The sequence below is a fragment of the Capsicum annuum genome, chromosome 2 (genome assembly GCF_002878395.1).
Source record: "Capsicum annuum cultivar UCD-10X-F1 chromosome 2, UCD10Xv1.1, whole genome shotgun sequence".
Taxonomy (NCBI): Eukaryota; Viridiplantae; Streptophyta; class Magnoliopsida; order Solanales; family Solanaceae; genus Capsicum; species Capsicum annuum.
In genome coordinates, this window is record NC_061112.1 from 7104156 (window position 1) to 7116366 (window position 12211).

Below are 12211 nucleotides of genomic sequence, written 5' to 3' on the forward strand. Positions count from 1 at the left end.
CCACGTCCATAAAGTAGTGCCTAAGGTCCGTGGCACACCAATGAGTCCTAAAAGTCCAAATTTGGTCACATTGTACCCCATGCTTTTGATTCTTTGTTCCTTGCTTTGTGGTGACTTTTTCTCTTGATTTACAGCTTGTATGTCAACTATGTATCATCTTTATCAACTCAAAAAGAATCATGTAACATCAAACACCACAAATTAGATCTCAAAACACAATCAAATCCAACACGACGAACTTGAAACAAATGCAGCTCAAGCTAAGAGTACTAGTTTTTGTTTTTGAACTTTAACTTAATGTTTTGTCTATTATATTGTTTCAAATGAACCTTAAACACTATAAACAAGTTATTTCACACATAATTATACAGTTATACCCTTAGTCACTCATTAAACATACTAGAATCCATTGAGATCAAATAGAACAACACATCGCTCAAGCTAGTAACACTAGTTTTCTCGTCTAAACTCTAAGTTTTGAAACAAAACATAAATATTTTAATCAAGTATTTTAACACTTATATGCTCAATTATATCATCATCCACTCATTAAGCACACAAGAAGTCCTCAAAATACGACTAGGTAAGAATTAATAACAACACTGAGGTGCATAAATCCACCTTAGATCAGGATACATCTAAGAAAGCATGAGTCCATATGGTTTTATTATGTTTCTAGTGCCAAGAAATATGGTACATGACTCATGTGTGTTGATTGTCGAAATAAAGTATCGCCACCCAATTCCCCATTTGGATAATATGCTTGATAAGTTGAATGGTTCTTATGTGTTTTCTAAGATAGATCTTACAATCAGTACCACCAAATCCAGATGCAATCGGGTGATGATTGGATTAGCGCATTTAAGACCAAGTTTAGTCTATATGAATGGTTGGTCATGCCTTTTGGCCTCACCAACACTTTTAGTACCTTTATGCAGTTGATGAACCATGTGATGAAATGATTCATTAGAAAATTTGTTGTGGTATATTTTGATGATGTCCTTTTTTTTATAGAAAGTCCCTCAAAGAATATGTATTATATTTGCAAAATGTGTTTGAAGTGCTTAAAAATGATAAATTGTATACTAATCTTGAAAAGTGTTCTTTTGGTATGAGTGAAGTTGTGTTCTTTGGATTCGTTATGAGCTCAAGAGAAGTCAAGGTGAATGAATCTAAGATAGATGCCATCAGGAATTGGCCTACTCTGAAATCCATTAGTGAAATAAGAAGCTTCCATTGGTTGTCTAGTTTTATAGGCAATTTGTCAAAGGATTTAGTTGGTAATCTAATCCATCTTAGTGGTATTACCATCACCGCTCCCTTGACTAAGGTGATCCATAAGGAAAAACCTTTTAAATAGGGTGATGACCAAGAAATAGGGTGATGAGAAAGCCAATGCATTTAAAGCTTTGAAGGCTATGCTTAGATCCGCCCCTTTATTGTAATTACTCAATTTTGATAAGATATTTGAAATTGAATGTGATGTAATTAAGGTTGAATATGTGCCTTCTTGATGCACGATCATAAATCTATTACCTATTTTAGTGAAAACCACAAGGGCACAACTCTAAATTATTCCATCTATGATCTATAGTTATATGCCTTGATTAGAGCCTTGGGTAATTGGCAACATTATTTGTGGCGCCCAAGGAGTTTGTGATTCAAACCGATCATGAATCCTTAAAACATCTCCAGGCCCAAGATAAACTTAACAAAAGACATGCCAAGTGGATTACTTTCCTAGAGACTTTTTGTTATCTAATTCAATATACAAAGAGAAGGAAAAATGTAGTAGCCGATGTATTACCTAGGAAGCATGTGTTTATCTTTACATTATCCTCTAAATTAATAAAATGTGAAACTCTAAAGACAATGTACCTCGAGAACCCCAAATTTGCTCAAATCTACCAATATTGTGAGACATGGGGTAAGGAAAAGTGGGAGCAGGATAGTGCTTCTATGCCCCACTCCAAGTTTGATGGTTTCTTGTTTAAAGAAAGAAGGTTGTGTGTGCCCTCTATCTCATGGAGAGAATTTTTTGTAAGAGAGACACATGATGGAAGTATCATGGGTTACTTTGGAATTGATAAGACCCTTGGAATCCTAGAGGAACAATTCTATTAGTCCAAGAAACATCAAGATATTGCTAGAATTTATGGCCAATGCATGGATTATAGAAGTGCAAAATCTCACCTTCTCACTTAAGGATTATACACCCCACTCCTCACTCCCCAATGCCCATGGATTTATATCTTTATGGATTTTGTTTTAGGATTGCCTAGGACGAGAATGGGTAGAGATTGCATTTTTATTGTGGGTGATAGGTTCTAAAAAATAGCCCATTTCATTCCATGTCATAAAATTGATGATGCTTCTAATATGGATTCTTCATTTATCAAGCATATTGTTAAAATACATAAAATTCCTCAAACCATTATTAGTGATAGGGACTCTAAGTTCCTTAATCACTTTTGGAGGTTTTAGTAGGGTAGGTTTGGAACCAAAATGGTTTTCTCCACACCTTGCCACCCACAAACGGATGCGTAAATAGAGGTGGTAAATAGAACCTTGGGTTTTATGTTGCGCACCTTAGTTAAAGAAAAATGGCCTCTTGGGAGGACTACCTACCTCTAGTCTAATTTTCTTATAATTGTGTCATCCATTCTACAATTGGTATGACTCCCTTTGAATGTGTTTATGGTTTTAACTTCCTTACCCCTTTATATATCACTCCTTTGACTAGTGATATTGTGATAAGCTTAGATGGAAACAAGAGTACGAAAACTATGAAAAGTTACATGAGAAGGTGAGGATTGACCTTAAGGAGAAGAATCAAAATGTGGCTAAGATAGTACACAAGGGAAGTAAGTGACTTGTGCTTGAACCAGGTGATTGGGTATGGGTGCACCTCTAGAAGGATAGGTTTCCAACCCAAATAAAATCCAAATTGATGCCTCAAGATGATGGTCCATTTCAAGTGCTTGAAAGATAAACAAAAATGCCAACAAGATTGACCTTCCTCAGGAATATCAAGTGCATAAACCTTCAATATGTGCAATCTTTTACTTTGACATGATATAATATGATCACCCCTTGAATTTGAGGTTAATTTTTTCTCAAGATAGAGAGGATGATACAATCCAGATTAGCTTCAATCCGTTTACTAGAAGTCAAGCCTGAGATCTTCAAAGGATCCACAGATTGTTCATGAAATAGGAGGTACTTAAAAAATCCTCCATACCATTAATAGGGTGTCATTTGTTGATGATCGCACTCACATTGGTCCAAGGACCATTGGAGGAGCCAAGGGTAGGCAAAATGGGGCTAGAAATCCCCTTGGAAGGGACTTGTGCCTAAGACACTTTGGATCCACTTTTGATCCGCTTTAGCATTTCAAGAGCGGATCAAAACAACCTCTAGTGGGCCTTTTTCTTGAAATTTGGTCACTTTTAGGCCCTAAAAGTGTAATAATTTGCCTAAACTATAAATACTTTAGAGGCTATTTTATTTTCTTAGTTTTTGATTGATTGTTGATGAATTGATGAATGCTTCTCCATTGAGTGAGAGTGTTGGACAACTTTTGTTGAACATTGGTTTAGAAACATCAGTTTAGAGGGAATTCATCTCTCTCTTGTTCACCGTAAGAGTTAGGTGTTAGATGAAATTGTAATCGAGGGTAATAGGATTTAATATATCATTTTATTCTTAGTTACTCCTTCTTCTTGTGTCTAACTTCTATCCCTTATTGATTATTGCTTTACCTTTCATATTCAATTTTAGTTATAGTAGTTCAATTATCTATTAGAGGATAATCTAGCATTGATGGAGGTTCCTAAAGCAATGAAAACAAATGAGAGTCATATGATGTTAATGCAATCTCCAAATAGGGTGTTATATGATGTTGTAACATATAACTTAAAATATTGTAAGGAGGATGACAATTCCAAACCCCAATAAATTGCTACGGGTATTAAGGAGTCAGAAGTAACAAATAAGTTGATGGAGTACTTTATAAGTGATGATGATCTCTCTCTAAGGCTCTTAAATTCTACAAGGAAAAAAAGAAGAAACAACAAGGAGAAGTAAGTAAGTCTATCTGAGTGCATCCAAAGAGGAACAAATCAAAATATTAAATATCAATGAAGGCATTCATTTGGAATATCAGATCCGTAATATCCCAAAAGGCTTTTCAGAGAGTTCAATTATACACAAGTTTATCTTAATTGATTTACTTGAACCATTTCAACAATATAGGCACATCAATAAATACAGAAGGAGATTGAAAATGCCAACTGTTACTGCTAATTGTAATGGTAAAATTTGGTTGTATATGAACCATGATATGGAATATACTGCGCTGCAAGACTCATCACAACAAATCATTATACAATTAAAGAAACAACAGCACAATCAAAGTTTCTTTATTACCATGGGAGGAATTAAATCTTTTGGCAGTAGGGATGAATAACCCTTGGTTAATTGGCGGTAGCTTTAATGTGGTGTTAAATGCTTAAGAAAAAATAGGGGGTCTTCATGTTAATCCTCCAGACTATGAAGAGCTTAAAATTTTTATTGCTTTATTTGACTTATCTAAAATCAGTTTCAAGGAGTTTCCTTTCACATGGTGGAATGAGAGGGCTAAAATTAACTACATTTTTGAAAGGTTGGACATGATACTTCTTAATAATGAGATGGAAAGTTGGTACAATCATGTGGAGGTAGAACATCTTCCCAGAACAAGGTTAGATCATGCCCCTATATTGATTTCTCTATCTAAAGTTATAAGAAGATGTTCTTGAAATCTTCTAAGTCTGAATGTACTAGTTCAAGAAATTTGGTATTTCTACTAGTAACATAATTAAAAGGTTTATTGGCATTCTTCATTTCTATACACACAGGACATTTAGAATTATCGTCAATATTTATTACAGAAATTAATTTTATTTTTCTAAGTCTTTTAATAGAAGCAATATTAATATGATCTAGTCTACCATGCCACAAATTAATAAACTCAACAATTTAAGAAGAATTAGAAATATTTACATTGTTGACAATATCTTGAACAATGTTCAGTATAAATAAGCCCCCATTAGGATATTTCTTTCCAATAAAGTCTCCTCCACAAGAAATAGTTATTTTATCATCTTCAAAAACAAGTTTAAGGCCAACTTTATTGAGAAGTGCTTTAGAAACTAAGTTTCTACGGAGCGAGGAAACATACAAAATATTGTTCAATACTAATATTTTACCAGAAGTTAATTTAAGAGAAACTTTTCCTTTACCCATAACTACAGTAGTAGTTGAGTTACGTACCCATGTAGGCACATTCGCCATCAGTGGACTCGACAAAGTCATAGAACAACTCTTTATTAGCACATAAGTGTCTGTGTACAACACCCAGTCAGTTATGTTAGCCACCAGGTTCTCCTCGGTGACTACTGCAACAATCACTTCATCACTCTCAACAAGATGAACTTGGACATCATTTTGTAATTTCTGTTTTGAGTTTTGAAAACTATCCCATATTCTTTTAGCAGATTTGCAAGTAATAACTAAATCAAATAAAGTATTAGTCATATGACTTAATAAACGTCCCGTGGCATTTTGTTATTCTTTTTAAACTTTTTTTATTAGCATATTCACCAACAACTATAATAGTGTTAGATCCATAAATACGAGGTTCATTAAATAAAACATATCAACTTCTAATTGTTCAAAGAAAATTAAAAGTTTATGCGATCAACGTTTAAAATTATTTTCATCCAATGGCTTAAGTTTTGACAAATCAGAAAAAGTTTTGTTCAAAAAAATAGCCATTTATCAATATTGTATGCATGTAAAATCGCTTTTAAATTATTGGATAAAATTACTATAATATTGATATAAAATTAAAAATAATAATTTAAAAGAATAGTCATACATATTGTATCATGTAAAGCCACTACCTTGAAAGTGATTTCAACCCGACTTTGGTGCAAATCATTCTAGACAGACGCTCCGTAAGGTTCCACAACTACTTCCAAACACGTGCACTCGTGGTTGAAAGTTTGGAGTTGCACAAAATATTGCCCAGAAATTCACAAAGAATAGAAAACCAATGAGGAAAAAGTAATTTAGAAAGAAAGCCAAGAAAGGACAAAGATATTTTTTCTGTGAATGTGTTTTTTCATAAAGTGAAGACCACAATTATATAGGTGTGGAAATTGTACGTTTTGATGAAGAAATAAATAAGATCAGTTGATATCTCATCAAGGACATACATTTAATTAAAGAATGACTATGACTTTTATTCTCATGACCACAATTAATTTGAGAAAATGAATGGGCATTTTTACTTTGCGTTTTAATCTGCACAATCAATTACAAGGAAATGAATGCAGAAAATTCATTATTTGTATTCTTATTCATGAACGAAAAAACTCACAGCCATCGCAATATATCCATATATTATCATGATATCATTGATGTCTTCTTCAATCCTTCGACCAGACCTCCATGATACCATCATAGTATATATACTGTGACATGGTATCATTGAATTTTCTTTAGTCCATAATGATACAATCACAATATATTTATATATTGTCATGGTATCATTGATGTCTGTTTTAACCCTTCAGTAAGATTTTCATGATACCATCACAATATATATATATATATATATATATATATATTGACATGATATCATTAGGTTTGCTTCAGTTTGAAATGATATAATCAAGTATATCTGTATACCATCATGGTATCATTGGTGTATGCTTTATCATTCAGTAAAACTGCCATGATACCATCACAATATATCTATATATTGTTACGGTAGCATTGATGTCTACTTTAATCCTCCATGATACCATCATAGTATATATATACTGATGTGGTATCATTGAATTTTCTTCAGTTCATAATGATACCATCACAATATAACTATGTATTGTCATGGTATCATTGATGTCTGTTTCAACCCCCGTTCCTTCAGTGAGACATCAATGATACTATCACAATACATTTATATACTGTTATGGTATCATTGATCTCTGCTTTAATCCATTAATGAGACCTCCATGATACCATCACAATATATATATACTGACATGGTGTCATTGTTGTAGTTTATTTATTTATTTTTAATACTTTTATTAGTCTAAACATAATTAGATAATATTTTTATCTCTATATTTTATTATTAAAATACATTAGTGAATTTAATTTTTTAAATAACTTTTATTATAGTCTGTTTATTTACTTTTATATATTTTTATTACACGAAAAATAATTAGTTAGTGTATTTATTTTTTATATTTTTCTTAATTATTTATTATTGTAATTGTATTATTTAATTTTCTTGGACTTACACATGGTATTCATCAACCTGGAGAAGGTGTATGACAAAGTTCCTAGGGAGGTTCTTTGGAGATGCTTGGAGGCTAGAGGAGTTCCAGTGGAGTACATCAGACCGATTAAGAACATGTATGATGGAGCGAAGACTCGGATGAGGACGGTGAGAGTAGATTTAGAGCATTTACCTGTCTTGACAGGGTTGTACCAGAAATCAACTCTTAACTCGTTTTTATTCACCTTGGTGCCGGATGTTTTGACTCGCGTATCTAAGAAGAGGTGCCTTGGTGTATGCTATTTGTGGATGTGTAGTTTTGATTGATGAGACTCAGGGAGTGTTAATGATAAGTTAGAGGTTTGGAGATAAATACTAGAGTCTAAGGGGTTCAGGTTGAGTAGAACCAAGACGGAGTGCTTGAAATGCAAGTTCAATGACGTGAAAGATGTGAGTGATCTAGTGAAGTTGGATTCTCAATTTGTTTGTAAGAGGATGATTTTAATTATCTTGGGTCAATGATTCAAGGGGATGGAGAGATTGATGAGGATGCCACTCACCGTATTAGGAAAGGGTGAATGAAATAGAGGCTCGTCTCGGGAGTTTTATTTGATAAGAGAGTGACCCCCAAGCTAAAAGGAAAATTCTATAGAGCGACAGTACGCCCAACCATGCTGTATGGAGTAGAGGTTGGCCAGTCAAGAAATTACACATCTAAAAGTTGAAGGTGGCAAAAATAAGGATGTTGTGTTGGATGTGTGTACTTACTAAGGGAGATGAAGTTCAAAATAAGACTATTTAGAAGAAGGTTGGAGTGACTTAGGTGAAAGAAAAGATGTGGGAAGTGAGGTTGAAATGATTTGACATGTTATGAGGAGGGGCATTAAGGCCTCAGTTCATAGTTGTGAGAGATTGACTTTGGATAATTTTAGGAGGGGTAGAGGTACGACAATAAAATATTGAAGGGAGATGATTAGACATGACATGGAGTAGTTACAGCTTACTGAGGATATGGCCCTAGATAGAAAGATATGGAGGATGCGAATTAGGTTAAAAGACTAGTGCGTGCGGGTGTAGCCTCGCTAGTAGTCATAGGACTTTATGCATAGGTTGGAGTTTCTTGCTAGGAGGGTTTGGGTGAAGTGCATACTTTTGGTTTGATAGTATATAATAATACTCTGTGGGTGTTTTATTTTGGTTATTTCATCTTGTTTCATATTTTATTACGCCTTTGTTTACTATCCTTTTGTCTTGATCCGGGGGTCTATCGAAAACAACTTCTCTACCTCTTCAGAGGTAGTGGTATAGACTGCGTACACTTTACCCTCTCCAGACCCCAGTATATGAGAATACACTGGATATGGTGTTGTTGCTGTTGAATTGTATTGTTTATTTTTTCTATTTTTATTAATTTTAAAATACATAGCTAATGTAAAAATTTGCTATTAATAGAATTAGTTCATGAACATTTTCAAGAAATAATTATTTTGTTTCATATAAAGACGAATATTGGCTAAATTTCTTTTTTCTTAAAAAAGAAAGGTTCATAATGAATTGTCAAAGTTGGTAACAAAAAATAGAATTATAATCAGCCGCAATATTTAACTAAATCGGTGAAAAAGCGTGTCATTATTTTTTAGTAATTGAATTGAAAAAAATTGCTGAAAATGTGGAGTACTCGGGTAAATAGTTTGTGCCGATTGGACTTTCTAAAAATAAAAATAAAATCATACAAGCACAATTTAAGATACCAAAAATACTAAAAATTCCTGCAATTTGATTATATGTTTGTATATTAAGCAAATTACTAATGCAGTTTTCTTGTATCGTAAATAAAATTACCTATGTAGTTTCCTTGTATCTCTTGATATCAGAGTCTGTTAATTAAGGATAAGTTTGTATCTCTCTAATGTTTAGTTTAATTTTCTTGTATCTCTTTTTACCTTGAGACTGTTACATAAGAATAATTTTGTATCTTTGGTTATTTTTAGTCAGTTACAAGTGCATAATTATGCATCTGTTGTTATTTTTAGTTAGTCACATATGCATAATTTTGTATCTGTCGTTATTTTTAATCTGCTAAATATGTAGAATTATATATCTCTTGTTAATTTTAGTTCTGTTACATATGCAAAATAATGTATCTCATGTTATTTTTAGTTTTGTTACATATGTAGTTTTTGTATCTTTTATCATTTAACTCTTTTACAGATGTAGACACTTGTATATATTATTTTTAGTTCTGTTATGCTACAATTTTCTTGTATAATTTGTTTTTAACATTTTCTATTCATTTACCACATAAATGTTTTAGCCTATTAATAGACGATAAATTATGCAGGAATTGTGGTCTATTTATTTTTTTGTTCGCTGAGTTTCTAAGTGATGGACTACAAGTATCATATTATGGGTGATGATGAATTTATTTGAATGAGATATGCTTTGCTCTTGTGCAATTATGGATATGTCAAGGCTGAGAATGATTGCGTTAGTGACAATGAAGATCCACCATGTAATGCCCCGTAGCATTCTTGAATTAATAACTAGTTTGGTGACATGTTTAAGGAGCTATTTATCTAAAAATTTTCTATGTGTTGAAATGACTTATCCTTGTTTTAAACTCTTAAACTTTAATGATTCTAGATCGATTGTTTTGACCTTGAGACGTGGATTTTTAAGGTTGATTCATGTTCAGGAGTGTAAAGGAGTTGCTCCGGGAAAGTTTTGAATTTGAATGTGTTTGGGTGGTCGAGATAGTGTCTCAACGAGATCTCGACTCATCGCGTCGGTAATTGCGTTGGCCGAACCAGTGTCTCAATGCGATCTCGATGCGTCGCGTCGATAATCGCATCGGGTGCCCAGTTTGCGATCCTTTTAATTTCTGACATTGGGAGGGCATTCCAGTCTTTTCCTCTCATTATATCTCGGCTATAACACAATATTAAAACATCTTTAGGGCATATTATGCCCAAAAATCACTCAAAATCTCTCTATACAAAACCCTAACTTCCCTCTCATAGATCAAGAATTCATCTACTAAGTCAAGATCACCAAGAAAAGAGTCAAGGCTAGGGTTTTTTTCGTCAAAATTAATGAACATAAGCTATGTGGGACTCCTCTAAAAACCTTGGGCATAATTTTAATTATTTTATCAAGATTAAAGATCCCCAATTATGATTTATAATGAAGTATTCAATATTATTTTCGAAAGTTATGCATCATGGGACTGTTTTGATTAAAATATATGTTGTCTTGAATCACTTTTCATTGGAAATTGAATTATAACTATATACTTATATGATTTAGTGTATTTTGTAAGATTGATTGAGAGCATGAGTATGAATTCCCCCTCTTGTTGCGAACCAAAGTTTATATTTCCATTGTGAATGATTTGAAATGCATGCTTTAAGATTTGAAAATGATTTTTCTCAATATCATGGTGTTTGACATGGTTTATATATGATAAGGGGGAGTTTCTTGTTATAACTACATTCTTAATTTAAAGGAAAAGGATTGCATATGATTGAATAAATTGACATGACCATCACATGTTTTGAATTTTGCAAATAGATAAAAAATGTCTAAGCTTTCTTGAGACTTCAATGTAACACCTCTATTGTGATGTTGTAAATCTTGGGTGGCCATGTGCATGTTTTAAAAATAAAGGCTATGAATTTGTCATGATATAGACTTGCAAGTCAGGGTATGACGATACTCAATGATAGTATGCCCTTAACAGAATAAATAATGAATGTTTTGACTGCATGAGAATGGTTTTAAAGAACTAAAATTGGGCCTAAAGAAAGGTAGATGGTTACCTGAAGAAAGCGTTTGAGTGTAAGGGCTCATCGCCGAAAAACAAGTTTGCCGACTCGGGTGATATGATTGGCTAAGGCCAATGTATACTTGTCTTTGAGACTCTGGTATACTAGAATAGAAATTAGAACTCCAATTCATGCGGCATACTCGCATTGGGGGCTTGGCTGTCGAGTTACGGACGAATTTCATATAGCCTGTGGGATTGTAGAAATATAGGGTGTACCATCTATCTCAGAATTAAGACAAAGAGTGAGTCATGATTTCAAGGGAAGCATTTGAAGATTTTTAAAAATGCCCATGTGTTTTATGAAATTATGTGTAATGTGTCGATAAACGCTCTCAATTATTTTATATTAAAAACATGTTATTTTGAGTTGTTTCACATACCAGTACATATGTATGGACCCCCTATATCTCAGGATCTGAGGCACAGTCCCGTGGTCCTATCCAGCAGTAAATTGATTCGCGTTAAAGATAGCAGTTGGTGAGCCTTCTCTATTCCGGAAGGCCTGTTGTGCAAATTTCTATTGTTTTCTCCTGTTGTGGTCTACTGGGGGCCTTGTCCCAGTTTTAGAATATGATTTAGACATGATGTTTGTTATCTGTTTGTTAGAGATTTCACAGACGGTTGTTAAGTGTTATTAGGATTTATGAACTCTGTGTTGGTATGTTATCTTGAATTAAATTAAGTGACCATGTTACCGTTTATTAATCTTCCTCATTTCTTTATTTTGTATGAACATTGTGTATGATTACCAAATAGAATAGGGGCGCTCAGGCCTTCACGGTTCGAGATGTTCATCACGACCAGGGCCTTGATTCGGGTCGTGACACACTAACACGTAAAACCAACTTTATTACTCCAGATGAAAACAAAGTGATTTCAATTGAGTAGATTTAGTTATGTTATTTTAGGTACAAATATATAAACATTTTAAAGTATTTTTCTAAACAAATTGGTGATTGATTTTTGTTGTTGATCAAGTTATGTTTTTTATGGATTATTCCTGTTCTATTAAGTGTTCTATGATATGTCCAGATTTCATTAGAGTTTTCATATAT